The sequence below is a fragment of the Rhinolophus sinicus genome, unplaced genomic scaffold (genome assembly GCF_057876585.1).
Source record: "Rhinolophus sinicus isolate RSI-liver-muscle unplaced genomic scaffold, RSI-T2T HiC_scaffold_22, whole genome shotgun sequence".
Lineage (NCBI taxonomy): Eukaryota > Metazoa > Chordata > Mammalia > Chiroptera > Rhinolophidae > Rhinolophus > Rhinolophus sinicus.
Window position 1 is genome coordinate 5,570,064 of NW_028290712.1, and position 14,717 is coordinate 5,584,780.

The window sequence follows — 14,717 nt, forward strand, 5'->3', positions numbered from 1 at the left end:
CATTTTATGTGCCCTTGCGATGCTGGCTTCTTTCTCTTGCAATTTCTCAAGTTACTTTCTTGCTGTAGCCAGTATCAGGTCTTCTGTCTCCTTTATGATTGTATCTGTTTCATATTATACATATACCACCTTCGCTAATGCATTCATCAGTTGACACAACATTGTGTCTCTATATTTTTACTATTATCTACAGTGCAGTTCTGAATTCTGTTTAGGAGTTTCTGGGAATCCGTTTAAACACTACTATGTATATAACTATGATTAAGTGACATTTTCATTCTCAACATTCTTGACAAATAACAAACTGTTTTCCACAGTATCTTTACCATTATATGCCTCCACTGAAGTCATGTTATCATTCCAGTTCTTCCACATCACATTGTCAATGCAAATGTGATCTTCTCTCTTTGGTTGATCACAGCATTATTGAAGCAGTATTATATTGTCTCGTTGTGCTCATGGTTTTCCCTTCATGACCGATAGTGTCCGATTTTCATATCAAAATGTTATAGACTTTGATTTCAATAAGAGAAGTGTATTTCTCACTGTCCAAAAGTCCAAGATTAAGGTACCACAATGTTGCTTTCACAGGAGGGTCTGTCAACAGGAAACTGCACAGCAGGGTCTGACAATGAAGGCGTTAAGCAAGAGGAATAGACCAAGCTGAGCCACAGAAGTCACTCTCCTCATAGACTCACACTCTGTTGTGTGCCCAGCACAGAAATTTAATCCGTGCCCAGCAGCTCCCTGCCAATCACATACAGAAAGACAACTGTGACATCATCATCCCCGCTCTAGGAGGCCTCAGCTACATAGGTGACTTGGACCATTTGCTGCCCACAGTCTTATCCAGGACACCCTTGCTCTTTGTGCCCTGATGTGACTTCACCATTCTCTGTGCTCTGTACTGACTTCTTTCTCACACTACAGAGGCCATTTGGCCCAGCCTTAATGACTTGCCAAGAATCACCTTGCCACTTCAAAGGGGAGGAAGAACTGACACAGAGTTCCTGTGAGCGCTGACTTCAAAAAGTGCCTCATCAAAGAGTGTAACCGAATGAATGTGAGCTCCAGATAGAAGCAGATTGGGTCTTCTAGTCTCTCATGGTCACCCCAATAAATTTAATAAAATAAAATTTAAAAAGAAAAAGAAAAAGAAAAAAATAAACAAGTTGGACACCATGTTCTCGATTGTACTCATCATTTGCTGAGTAGTGCCGAAGGAGTGTAGGAACATGGAGAAGGACGGATACATATTTGTATGGTGCTATATCAGTTCAGACAGGCAGGATGGGCTCCATGGGTCTACCAACTGAATCCCCAATGCATGCCTATCAAATGGCTGCTTTCAGAGGGTTGGATGTAACACAGTAGAGGTGAGGTTTGCCAGGAATAACCTCAGAAAGAAAGGAAGGTCCACTTTCTTTTTCTGTGGACTCAGTACTTGTTCAGTATATAAGGTAGTTCTCCTTCATCTACTTGTCAAAGACATTGAATTTCTCCAGGGAAGACACTCTCTACCACCCCTTAGCAGGTGACATAACAAAGAATTGGAAGTCACAATAGACTCTCTTAACACACATGGAGTCCCACATGGAGAATATATAGACTCCCTGAGTAAAAGGGTGAAAATTGGGAATGTTTCCTCAATTATGAAGATCAGAGTATTAAAGTAATGCACACAACATGCAAAACATGTAAAAGATGAAACAAATACGCATGCCAGAGGAGGCCCTCATTAATATTGAAGAGAATGGGAGAGACAGAGCAGATCCACAGCAATCGAGATTTAGCCTGATTTAGACTCCTTCAGGACAGACCAGGCTGAACCCCGCAAGAGACCACAGCTATTGCCCCAGATCTCTGACCAATCCTTCCTTTCCACTCGCAGGAAATATGTATGCTCACAGGTGAGGAGGCCCATCATATTTTCTTTCAGAGGCTTCTTTCAATGGGTGATTATTCTCTCCCTTTCAATTCACAGTGAATGAAATCTGTGAAAACTCCTTTCTAAAATCATTGTCCTCTCTTTAAAACTGTCATCCATCCCATCAGGCAAATATCCATCTCCACTCTTAATTCTAGCAACGGCAGTTCTCCCATTGTGACGTATATTACCTGGGAGTGTTTGTTTTTAACATAAGGAACTTTGTAATGTAGCCCAAAGAGTCTAGGAGGCAAGGCCACCACAACATTAGAGACTTGTGACTGATGAAAGTTCACACCACCAAGTTTCCATTGGAACCTTAAAAATGCAATTCAATTTTGTAAAATGCTAACAGTATTGTGCTTTCCTCAAGCCATGTTATATAATACAATTTTTCTGACTAAAAGCAAACAAGAGAAACCCAAGCCATGCAACTTTCATTTCCCAAGCACAGTTCCCCACACCTTTCTCCCTGGGAAACACTGACCTGCCTTTTTTCCCTATTTATTGGACATTCTCAATCTGTTATCTTAATGGAGAGATGGCATATTTGGCCTTGGGATGCTAGCTTCCCGCTATTGCCAATTTCTCAAGAAAATTTCTTGCTGTGGCCTGTAGCAGGAATTCTGTCACCTTTATGTCTGTGTCCTGTTTCATTTTATACCTAAGGAATAAAGGAAGGTCCACTTTCTTTGTTTGTGGCCTCAGTAGCTGGCTCAGTATATGCTGTATTTCTGCATATTCTACTTGTCAAAGACATTGAATTTCCATTTCAATTCACAGTGAATGAAATCTGTGATAACTCCTTTCCAAAATCATTACTCTCTCTGTAAAACAGAAATGTACTCCATCAGGAAAATATCCACCACCACACTTATTTCTACGAAGGGCACTTCTCCCATCGGGAACTAAATTTCACTATCAGTGTTAATTTTTAGAACTGAGGAGCACTGTAATGAAGTCTAAAGTGTCTAGGAAGCATGGCCATCAGAACATTAGAAGACTTGTCATTTAGGAGACGTCCATGCTGGGAATATTCCTGACGTAGTTTTGGTGAAATTCACTCCACCAGTTTGCATTAGAAACTTTAAAAAATAGAATTCAGTTTTGTAATATGTCAACAGCATTTTGCTTACCTCAGTCCTTACTCTCTAATACAATTTTTCTGACTACAAGCAATCAATAGAAACCCAAGCCATGCAACTTTCACTTCCCATCCATGCTGCCCCAAACCTTGCACCCTGGGAAACACTGAACTGCCTTCTTTCTCTATGAATTTGGCACTGCCGTTCTGTTTTCTTAATTGAGAGGCAGCATATGTGGCCTTTGGATGCTAGCTTTTTCTCTTACTAATTTCTCAAGGTATTTTCTTGCAGTGGCTTGCATCACCTTCATTCCTTTATCATGTTTCATTTTGTACATATACCACTGTCAATAATGCATTCATCAGTTGACCTTATATTTTGTTTCTACATTTTGCCATTAACTACAGTGTAGTTCTGAACTCTGTTTAGGAGTTTCTGGGCCTCCGTTTTAAACACTATTGTATATATACAATGGTCACATAACGTTTTCATTCTCAACATCTTGGACAAATAGCGAACTGTTTTTTAACAGTAGCTATATCATTTTTTGGATCCAGCAGTGACATGTGAGCGTTCTAGTTCTTCCACATCACATTGTCAAAGCACATGCGATCTTTTCTCTTTGATTGATCAAAGCATATTTGAAGGAGTAAGATATTGACTCATGAGCTTTCAATTTTCCCTCCCTGACTGATAAAGTGTCCAAAAATCATAGCAAAATGTTATAGACTGTGTGGCTTTAATAACAGAAGTGTGTTTCTCACTGCACTGAAAGTCCTAGATGAAAATTCAAGAACGTTGCTTTCTCAGGAGGGTCTCTCAACAGGAAACTGCTCAGCAGGGTCTGAGGTTGAGGACTTTAGGAGACAGGAACAGCCTGAGCAGAGCCACAGAAGTCGCTCCCCTCACAGACTCACACTCTGTTGCCGCCCCAGAAACGGAGGTGGAATCTGTGTCCAGCAGCTGCCATGCCAATCACATATCAGTATCCTCATGTATCACAAAAAGACAACTGTGACATCATTATCCCCTCTCCAGGAGTCCGCAATGACAGAGGTGCCTTGGACCTTTTCCTGCCCAGAGACGTATCCAGGACAGTCCTTCCACTTTGAGACCTTGTTTTGAATTCACCATTCTCTGTACTCTGTAGAGACATGTTTCTCATACTACAGAATCCCTTGGACCCACCCATATTTTCTTGCCAGGAATCACCTTGCCACTTCAAAGAGGAGCAAGAACTGGCATGCAGTTGGTGTGAGTGCTGGCTCCAAAAAGTGCCCCATAAAAAAGTGTTTCTGGATGAATGTGAGTGCCAAATACAAGCAGTTCAGGTCGTCTGGTCTCTCATCATTTTTCTCAACAAGACTCACGACAGCAAGAATCATGCAAGTTGGGGCATCAAGTTCTTGATTGTCCTCATCATTTGCTGAGTAGTGTCAAAAATTGTTGGTACATGGAGAGGGAGGATACACATTTGTGTGGTGCTCTGTTACTTTTACAGTCAGGTTTGTCTCCATGGGTCTGTCCTCTGAATTACAAGATGCGTATCTATCAAAAAGCTGATTTCACAATGTTGGGTATAATTAAGTAGAGGTCAGTTTCACAAGGAATTACCTAATAAAGAAAGGAAGGTCTACTTTCTTTTGTTTGGGCACAGGAACTGTCTCTGTATATACTGTAGTTCTCCATATTCTCCTTGTCAAAGACACTGAATACCTCCAGGGAAGACATTCTCAATGAACCTGTAGTAGGTGACTTAACAAAGAATTGGATGTCATGATAGATTCTGTGACCCAACATGGAGCCCCACAGGTAAAAGGTACAGAATCTATTAGTATAAGTGTAAAAAGTGGGTTGTTTCCTCAATCATGAAGATCAGCGTATTAAAGTAACGCACACAACAGGCACACATGAAAAAGATGACAAAGATAGACATTCAGTAGGAGGTCCTCAGTAACATGGGAGAGAATGGGAGAGACACAGCAGATTCACAGCAGTCCGAGTTTTAGCCTGATTTAGACTCCTGGTCCTTCAGGATAGCCCAGGTTTGAACCCCGCATGAGACCAGTGCCGTTACTCGGGTTCTCTGACCAAATCTTCCTTTCCACTCGAAGGAAATATTTATACTCACAGATGAGGAGGAGCATCAATTTTGGTTTCAGATACTTCTTTCAATTAGTGATGATTCTCTTCATTTCAATTCACAGTGAATGAAATCAGTGAAAACTCCTTTCCAAAATCAGCGCTCTCTCTGTAAAACGGTTATCTACTCCATCAGACAAATATCCACAACACACTTATTTCTAGCAAGGGAAGTTCTCCCATTGGGACCTAAATTTCACTGGCAGTGATTTTTGGGTGTTTTTTTTTTTTTTTTTCTGAACTGAGGAGCTTTCTCATGTAGTCCAAAGGTTCTAGGAGGCAGACCAATCACAACGTTAGAGGACTTGTGGTTTTGGAGGGTGGACTACTGGCAATATCCCTTACATTATTTTGTTAAAATTAACATGCGCAGTTTGCCATTGGAACCATTAAAAATAAAATTCAGTTTAGTCATTTAACAACAGCATTGTTCTTTCCTCAGTCCTTGCTGTTTAATATAATTTTTCTAATTACAAGAAATAAATAGAAACACAAGTCATGCTACTTTCACTTCCCTTCCATGATGGGCCACACCTTGAGCCCTGGCAAACACTGACCTGCCTTCTTTCCCTACGAATTTGACACTACCTTTCTGTTATCTTAATGGAGAGAAAGAATATGTGCCCCTGGGAGGCTAGCTTATTTCTCCTGACAATTTCTCAAGATACTGTCTTGCGGTGGCCCATATTAGGACTTCTGTCACCTTGATGACTGTACATTGTTTCATTTTGTACATATACTGCCTTTGCTAATTCTTTAATCTGTTGACCTGATATTGTATTTCTACAGTTTTGCTATTAACTTACAGTGCAGTTCTGAATTCTGTTTAGGAGTTTATGGACATCTGTTTTAAACACTATCAGATATATATCAATGGTCAGGTGATATTTTCATTCTAAACATACTAGACAAATAGAGAACTGTATTCCACAGTAGCTGTATCATTCTGTGTATCCAGCAGAGACAATTGAGTGTTCCTGTTCTTCCACATCACATTGTCAACACATGTGATCTTTTCTCTTTGGTTGATCACACCATTCTTGAAGAAGTAGCATATTGTCTCATTGTGCTTTCAATTTTCCCTACCTGACTGATAAAGTGTCAGATTTTCATAGCAAAATGTTATAGACTGTGTGGCTACAATAACATAAGTGTTTTTCTCACCATCCTGGAAGTACAACATGAAGGTGCCAGAACATTGCTTTCTTAGGAGGGTGTGTCCACAGGAAATTGAAAAGCAAGTTCTGATGCTGAGGGCTTCAGGAGAAAGGAATAGCCTGAGCAGAGCCACAGAATTTGGTCTCCTCACAGAATCACATTCTATTGTCTGCCCTGCACTGGAGCCTTAATCCATGTCCAGCAGCCGCATGGTCAACACATATCAGTATATTCATTTGTCACAGAAATACAACTGTGACATCATCACCCCCTTTCTAGGAGGCCACAACCACTGAGGTGCCTTCAAAGTGGAAAGACTGTCCCTGTATAAGTCTATGGAGAGCAAATGGTCAAAGGCACCTCTGTGCCTGCAGCCCTTTGGAGAGGGGATGATGATGTCACAATTGTCTTTTTGTGACACATGAGGATACTGATACATGATTGGCCAGGTGTCTGTTGGGCATGGAGTAAATTTCCAATCCAGGGCACACAACAGAGTGTGAGTCTATGAAGAGAGAAAATTCTGGGGCTCTTCTCAGGATTTTCCTTCATACTGACTCCTCAGCATCAGACCCTGCTGAGCAGTGTCCCTTTGACAGAACCTCCTGAGAAACAGCATTCTGTCACCATCATCTTGGACTTTCAGGACAGTGAGAAATACACTTCTGTTATTGTAGCCCACAGTCTACAACATTTTGCTATGAAAATTGGGCAATTTATCAGTCAGGCAGGGAAAATCAAAAGACCAGTGAGACAATATGCTACTCCTTCAAGAATGCTGTGATCTACCAATGGGAAAAGATCACATGTGCATTCAAAATGTGATCCAGAAGCACTGCAATGTTCACATCACTGGTAGAGACATAGAATAGAATAGTTACCATGGAACAAACGTGGAAAATAGCTACTGTGGAAAACAGTTTGCTATTTGTCCAGGAAGTTGAGAATGAAAATATCATGTGACCATTGATATATACACAAAAGTGTTTAAAGCAGATGCCCAGAAACCTAAATAGAATTCAGAATTGCACTGTAGATTATGTAAAAAATGGAGAAACCAGATATCAGGTAAACTGGTGAATGCCTTAGCGAAGTGGTATATGTATAAAATGAAACAAAACAGAGTCATAAAAGTGAAAGAAGTCCTGACTCTGGCCGCATCAAGAAAGCATCTTCAGAAATCAGCAAAAGAGGGAAGCTAGAATCTCAAGGCCACATACACTCTCTCTCCATTAATATAAGTGAATGACAATGACATATTCATAGGGAAAGAAGGCCAGTCAGCGTTTGCCAGAGAGCAAGGTGTAAGACAGCATGGATGGGAAGTGAAAATTGCATGGCTTGGAATGCTATTTATTGCTTGTAATCAGAAAAAATGGTATTACACAGCAAGGATTAAGGAAACTACAATGCTGTTGGCATATTACAAAATTTAATTGTATTTTTTAACTGTTCAAATGGAAAAGGGGTGGTGTGAAATTTACCAAAATAAGTTAAGGGATAATATCAGGAGGGCACCACTCATAAACCACAAGTCCTCTAATATTGTGATGGTCCTACCTTCTAGACAGTTTGGGCTACATGAGACAGCACCTCAATTCTGAAAACAAACACTGCCAGTGAAGTTTATGTCCCAGTGGGAGATGTGCCTTTCATAGAAATATGCGTGGTGGTGGATATTTGCCTGATGGAATAGCTTGCTGTTTTAAAGAGAGAGCACTGATTTTGGAAAGGAGTTTTCACAGATGTCATTCACTGTGAATTGAAAGGGAGAGAATCATTACACATTGAAATAAGTCTCTGAAACAAAATGTGATGGGCCTCCTCACCTGTGAGCATAGATATTTCCCTCGTTGGAAAGGAAAGATTTGTCAGAGAGCTGGGGTAACAGCTGTGTTATCTTGAGTGTTTCAAGCCCAGGCTATCCTACATAACCTGGAGTCTAAATCAGGCTAAAACTCGAATTGCTGTGGATCTGCTTGCCTCTCCCATTCTCTTCCATGTTACTGAGGGCCTTCTATGACATGGCTACCTGTTTCATGTTTAACATTTTGCTCATGTTACTTGCATTTATTTAATACTCTAATCTTCATAGTTGAGGAAACAATCCCTACTTTCACCCTTTTACTCAGAGAGTCTGTCCATTTTGCATGTGGGACTCCAGTGTGCTTAGAGAATGTGACTTACAATTCTTTGTTATGTAACCTGCTAAGGGGTAGTAGACAGGGTCTTCCCTGGAGAAATTCAGTGTCTTTGACAAGTAGAATATGGAGAACTACAGTATATAGTAAGCCAGCTGCTGAGCCCTCCCAAAAAGAAAGTGGACTTTCCATTCTTTCTTAGGTAATTCATGATGAACTTTCCCTCTAGTGAATTACATCCAACCTATGAAATCAACTGCCTTATAGGCACATATCGGATATTCAGATGGCAGACCCATGGAGCCCACCCTGCCTGTCAGAACTGATAGAACACCATACAAATGTGCGTCCTTCATCTCCATGTACCAACAACCCCTTGACACTATTCAGCAAATGATGAGGATAATCAAGAACCTGATGCACAAACTTTCTCTCTATGACATGTACTTCTTTTTGAAAATCACCATCAGAGACTAGAAGACCTAATCTGCTTCTAGCTGAAGCTCACCTTCTTCTGGGAACATTCTTTGATGGGGAACAACTTGGAGGCAACACTGACACCAACTGTGTGACACTTCTTGCTACTGTTTAAAGTGGCAAGATAATTTCTTGGAAGTCATCATGTGGGCACAAGAGCTTCTGTAGTATGAGAAAGAAGACTCTAGAGAACACAGAGAATGGTGAAGACGCACTCAGAGCTCTAAGTGGAAGGACTGTCCAGGAAAAGTCTCTGGGCAGCAAAAGGTCTAAGGCACCTCTATGGCTGCAGCCTACTGGAGAGGGATGATGATGTCACAGTTGTCTTTTTGTGGCCCATGATGATACTGACATTTGAATGGCCAGGCGACTGCTGGGCACGGATTACACCTCCAGTGCTGGGCATCAACAGAGTGTGAGGCTGTGAGGAAAGAGACATCTGTGGCTCTACTCAGGCTGTTTCTTCTTACTGATGCCCTTAGTGTCAGACCCTGCTGAGAAGTTTCCTGTTGACAGACCCTCCTTGAAAAGCAATGTTTTGGCACTGTCATCTTTGACATTCATGACGGTGAAAACTACACTTCTTTTATTGATGCCACATAGTCTATAATATTTTGTTATGAAAACCAGACCCTATATCACTCAGGGAGGGGGAATCAAGAGCACAATGACACAATATGCTACTCCTTCGAGAATGCTGTGATCAACCAAAGAGGGAAGATCTCATGAGCATTGACAATGTGATGTGGAAAAACTGGAATGCTCATATATGTATGGTGGATACATAGAATTATAGAGTTACTGTGGCTATTTGTCAAGTATGTTAAGAATGAAAATATCACATGACCATGAGTAAACACAAAATAGTATTTTAAAGAGATGTGCAGACTCCTAAAGAGATTTAGAACTGCACTGTAGATAACGTCAAAAATGTAGAGACACAATATAAGCCAACAGATGAATGCATTAGCGAAAGTGGTATATGTATAAAATAAAACAAGATACAGTCATAAAGGTGACAGAAGTCCTCATACTGGCCACAGCAAGAAAGAATCTTGAGAAATTGTCAAGACAGAGAGCTAGTACTGCGAGGCCACAAATGTTGACTCTCAATTCAGATACCAGAATTGCAATGTCAAATTCACATTTACAGAAGGCACGTCAGTATTTGCCAGAGTGTAAGTGGTGGGGCAGCTTGGATGGGAAGTGAAAGGTGGTTTCTATTGATTAATTGTAATCAGAAAAATGGTATTGCAAAGCATGGATTTTGGAAACCACAATGCTGTTGGCATATTACAAAACTGAATTGTGTTTTGTAAAGATTCCAATGGCAAACGGGTGGTGTCAAATTTACCAAAAACAATATAAGTGATATTCCCTGTAGAGCACCTCTCATAAACCAAAGTCCTCTAATGTAGTGATCTCCTTGCCTCCAAAACAATTTGGGCTACCTGAGAAAGCTCTTCAGTTCTAAAGTCAAACACTGACAGTGAAATATAGATGTCAAATGGAGAAGTGCCCTTGCTAGAAATAAGTTTGGTGGTGGATATCTGCTTAGGGGAGTAGCCTGCCATTTTACAGAGAGAACACTGATTTTGGAAATGAGTGTTCACACATTTCATTCACTGTGAAGTGATAGGGAGAGAATCATTACACTTTCAAACAAGTCTCTGGAACAAAACGTGATGGGCCTCTTCACCTGTGAGCATAGATATTTCCTTCAGGTGGAAAGGAAGGATTGGTCAGAGAGATGGGGCGATGGCTGTATTCTCTTGCAGGGTTCATGCCTGGCCTATCTAAATGACCTGGAGTTTAAATAAGGCTAAACCTCGGGTTGCTGTGGATCTGCTGTGCCTCTCCCATTCTCTTCCATGTTGCTGAGGGCCTCCTATGCCATGCCTTTCTGTTTCATCTTTCACATTTTGCACAAGTCATATGTGTTTCATTAATACTCTGATTTTCATAATTGAGGACACATTCCCAATTTTCACACTGTCACTCATAGAGTCTGTACATTTTCCATGTGGGACTCCATGTTTGGTCAGATAATCTATTGTGACTTCTAATTCTTTGTTACCTCACCTGCTAAAGCATGGGAGAGAGATCTTCCCTGGATAAATTCACTGTCTTTGACGGGTAGAATATGGAGAATTACAGTATATACTGAGCAATTAGTGAGCCCCCACAAAAAGAAAGTGGTCCTTCCTTTCTTTTTTAGGTAATTCCTGGTGACCTTACCTCTATCGTATTATATCCAACCCTCTGAAATCAGCTGGATGATAGAACATATTGGGGAATCAATTTGACTTACCCATGGAGCCCATCCTGCCTCTCAGAACTGACAGGGCACCATACAAATGTGCATCCTTCCTTTCCGTGTACCAACACTTCCTTGACACTACTCAGCAAATGATGAGGACAATCAAGAACCTGATGCTCAAGCTTGCTAGCTATGATAAGTGGTTTTTGTTGAAATTCAACAGCGGGGGGTGAAAGACACTATGATTTCTATCTGGAGCTGACATTCTTCCTGTAACACTCTTTGATGGGTCAGTTTTTGGAGCTAGCGCTCACACCATGGCATGTCAGTTCTTGATCCTCTTTGAAGTGGCAAGGTGATTCCTGGTAAGTAATTTTGGCTAGGGCCAAGGATCTCTGTAGTATGAGAAATATAGCTCTACCAGCACAAAAAAAAGTGAATTCATAATCAGGGCTCAAAAATGAAGGTCTGTCCTGGATAACTCTCTTGGCAGCAAATGGTCCAAGGAACCTCTGTGGCTGTGGCATCCTGGAGAGCGGATGGTGATGTCACCGTTGTCTTTTAGTGACACATGAGGACACTGATATGTGAAAGACCAGGCAGCTGCTGTGCATGCATTACAGCTCCAGTGCTAGGCAGACAACAGAGTGTGAGTCTGTGAGGAGAGCAATCAGTGTCTCTGCTTGGGTTGTTCCCTCCTCCTGACACCCTCAGCATCAGACCCTGCTGAGCAGTTTCCAGTTGACAGACCCTCCTGAGAAAGCAACGTTCTGTCACCTTCCTCTTGTAATTTCACGACAGTGAGAAATACAACTCTGTTATTGAAGCCACACAGGCTATAACATTTTGCTATGAAATCTGACATTTTATCAGTTAGGGAGGGAAAATCTAAAGCGCAACGAGACAGCATGCTACCTTTTCAATTATGCTCTGATCAACCTAAAAGAAAAGATCATGTATGCTTTTACACTGTGATGTTGAAGAACTGGAATGCTCACATGTCTCTGCTGGATACATAGAATGATATAGGATCTGTAGAAAACAGTTTGCTATTGTCCAGGATGCTGAGAATGAAAATTCCATGTGACCATAGATATATACAAAATAGAGTTTAAAACGGACACCCAGAAATTCCTAAAGAGAATTCAGAACTACACTTCAGATAATGGCAAAAATGTAGAAACAGAACATGAGGTCAACAGATGAACGCATTAGCGAAGGTGGCATATGTATAAAACAAAACAAGATACAGTCATAAAGGAGACAGTAGACCTGATGCTGGCCACCACATGAAAGTATCAAGAGAAATTGTCTAGAGAAAGAGCTAGCATCCCAAGGCACCTTATGCTGTCTGTCCATTAAGATAAAAGAGCGTAATGTGACATTCTTAGGAAAAGAAGGCTGGTCAGTGTTTGCCAGGGTGCAAGTTGTGGGGCAGGAAGGATGGGAAGTGAAAGTTTCATGGCTTGGGTTTCTGGTAATAGCTTGTAATCAGAAAAATTGCATTAGACAATAGGGATTGAGGAAAACACAATTCTGTTGACATATTACAAAACTGAATTGTATTTTTTAAAGTTTCCATGGCAAACCGGAGGCTTGCACTTTACCAAAACCATGTAAGGGATATTCCCAGTAGGACACCTCTTCTAAACCACAAGTCCTCAATGTTGTGATGGCCCTGTCTCCTAGACCCTTTGGGCTACATGAGAAAGCTTCTCAATTCTAAAATCATACACTGCCAGGGTAATTTAAGTCCCAATGGAGGACTGCCCTTGCTAGAAATAAGTGTTGTGGTGGATATTTGCCTGATGGAGTAGCTTGCTAGTTTACAGATAGAGCACTGATTTTGGAAAGGAGTTTTTACAGATTTCTTTCACTGTTAAATAAAAGTGAGATAATCATTACACATTGAAAGAAATCTCTAAAACAAAACATGATCGGCCACCTCACCTGTGACCATAGATATTTCCTTTGAGTGAAAGGAAGGATTGGTTAGAGAGCCAGGGCAACGATGTGTTGCCTTGTTGGGTTCAAGCCTGGGCTATCCTGAAGGAGCTGGAGTCTAAATCAGACTAAAACTCAGATTGTCGTGGATCTGCTCTGCCTCACTCCTTCTCTTCCATGTTACTAAGGGCCTCCTATGGCATGCCTACCTGTTTCATATTTTACTTTTTGCACATGTTGTGTGTGTGACTTTAATACTCGGATCTTCATGATTGAGGAAACATTGCCACTTTTCACCATTTCACTCATAGTTCCTGTACATTTTGCATGTGGCCCTCTTGTGTGGTCAGTGAATCTCTCGTGATTCCCAATTCCTGTTAATACACCTGATTAGAGATGGCATAGAGTGTATTCCCTGGAGAAATTCTGTTTCTTTGACAAATAGAACATGGAGAGATACAGTATATGCTGAGCCCATATCTATGGAGTTCACACATAAAGAAAGTGGTCCTGCTTTTCTTAGTGAGGCTATTCCTGGTGAACCTAAACTATACTGAATTACATCCAAGACTCTGAAATCAGCTGGTTGATAGGCATTCATCAGGGAATTCTGATTGCAGAGCACAGAGCCCAATGTGTCTGTCAGAATTGACAGTGCATTCTAAAAATGTGCATCCTTAATCTCCATGTACCAACATTCCCTTGACACAACTCAGCAAATGATGAGGACAATCAAGAACCTGATTCCATGAATTGCTACGTATGATAAGTGGTTCTTTTTCAAAATCAAGTTCAGAAACCAAAGGGCTCGATCTGCCTCTTTCTGGACCTCACATTCATCCAGGAACACTCTTTGATGGAGCACTTTTTGGAGCCAGAATTCACAACAGCTTAATGTCAGTTCATGCTCCACTTGAAGAGGCAAGGTGATTCTGGACAAGTCATTATGGCTGGGCCCAAGGACCTCTGTAGTATGATAAAGAAGTCTCTACAAAGCAAAGAGAATTGTGAAGTTACCCTTAAGGCATAAAGGCATAAAGTGGCTGGACTGTCCTGGATATAAGTCTCTGAGCATAAATGAACCAATGCACCTCTGTTGCCGTGGCATCCTGGAGTGGGGATGATGATCTCAGAGTTTTATTTTGTGACACATGTGCCTACTGATATTTGATTGGCTATGCAGCTGCTGGGCCCGGATAACAGCTCAAGTTCTGGGCAGACAACAGAGTGTGAATCTATGAGGAGAGCCTCTTCTGTGTGTCTGCTCAGCTTTTTCATCCTCCTGATGCCCTCAGCCTCTGACCCTGCTGAGCAGTATCCTGTTGACAGACCCTCATGAGAAAGCAATGTTCTGGCACATTCATCTTAAACTTTCAGGAAGGTCAGAAATACACTTCTGTTATTGAAGCCACACAGTACATACTATTTTGCTAGGAAAATCGGACACTTTATCAGTTAGGGAGTGAAAATCAAAAGCACAATGAGACAATACCATACTCCTTCAAGAATTCTGTGATCAACAAAAAAGAAAAGATAACATGTGCATTGAGAATGTGATGTGGAAGAACTGGAACGCTCACATG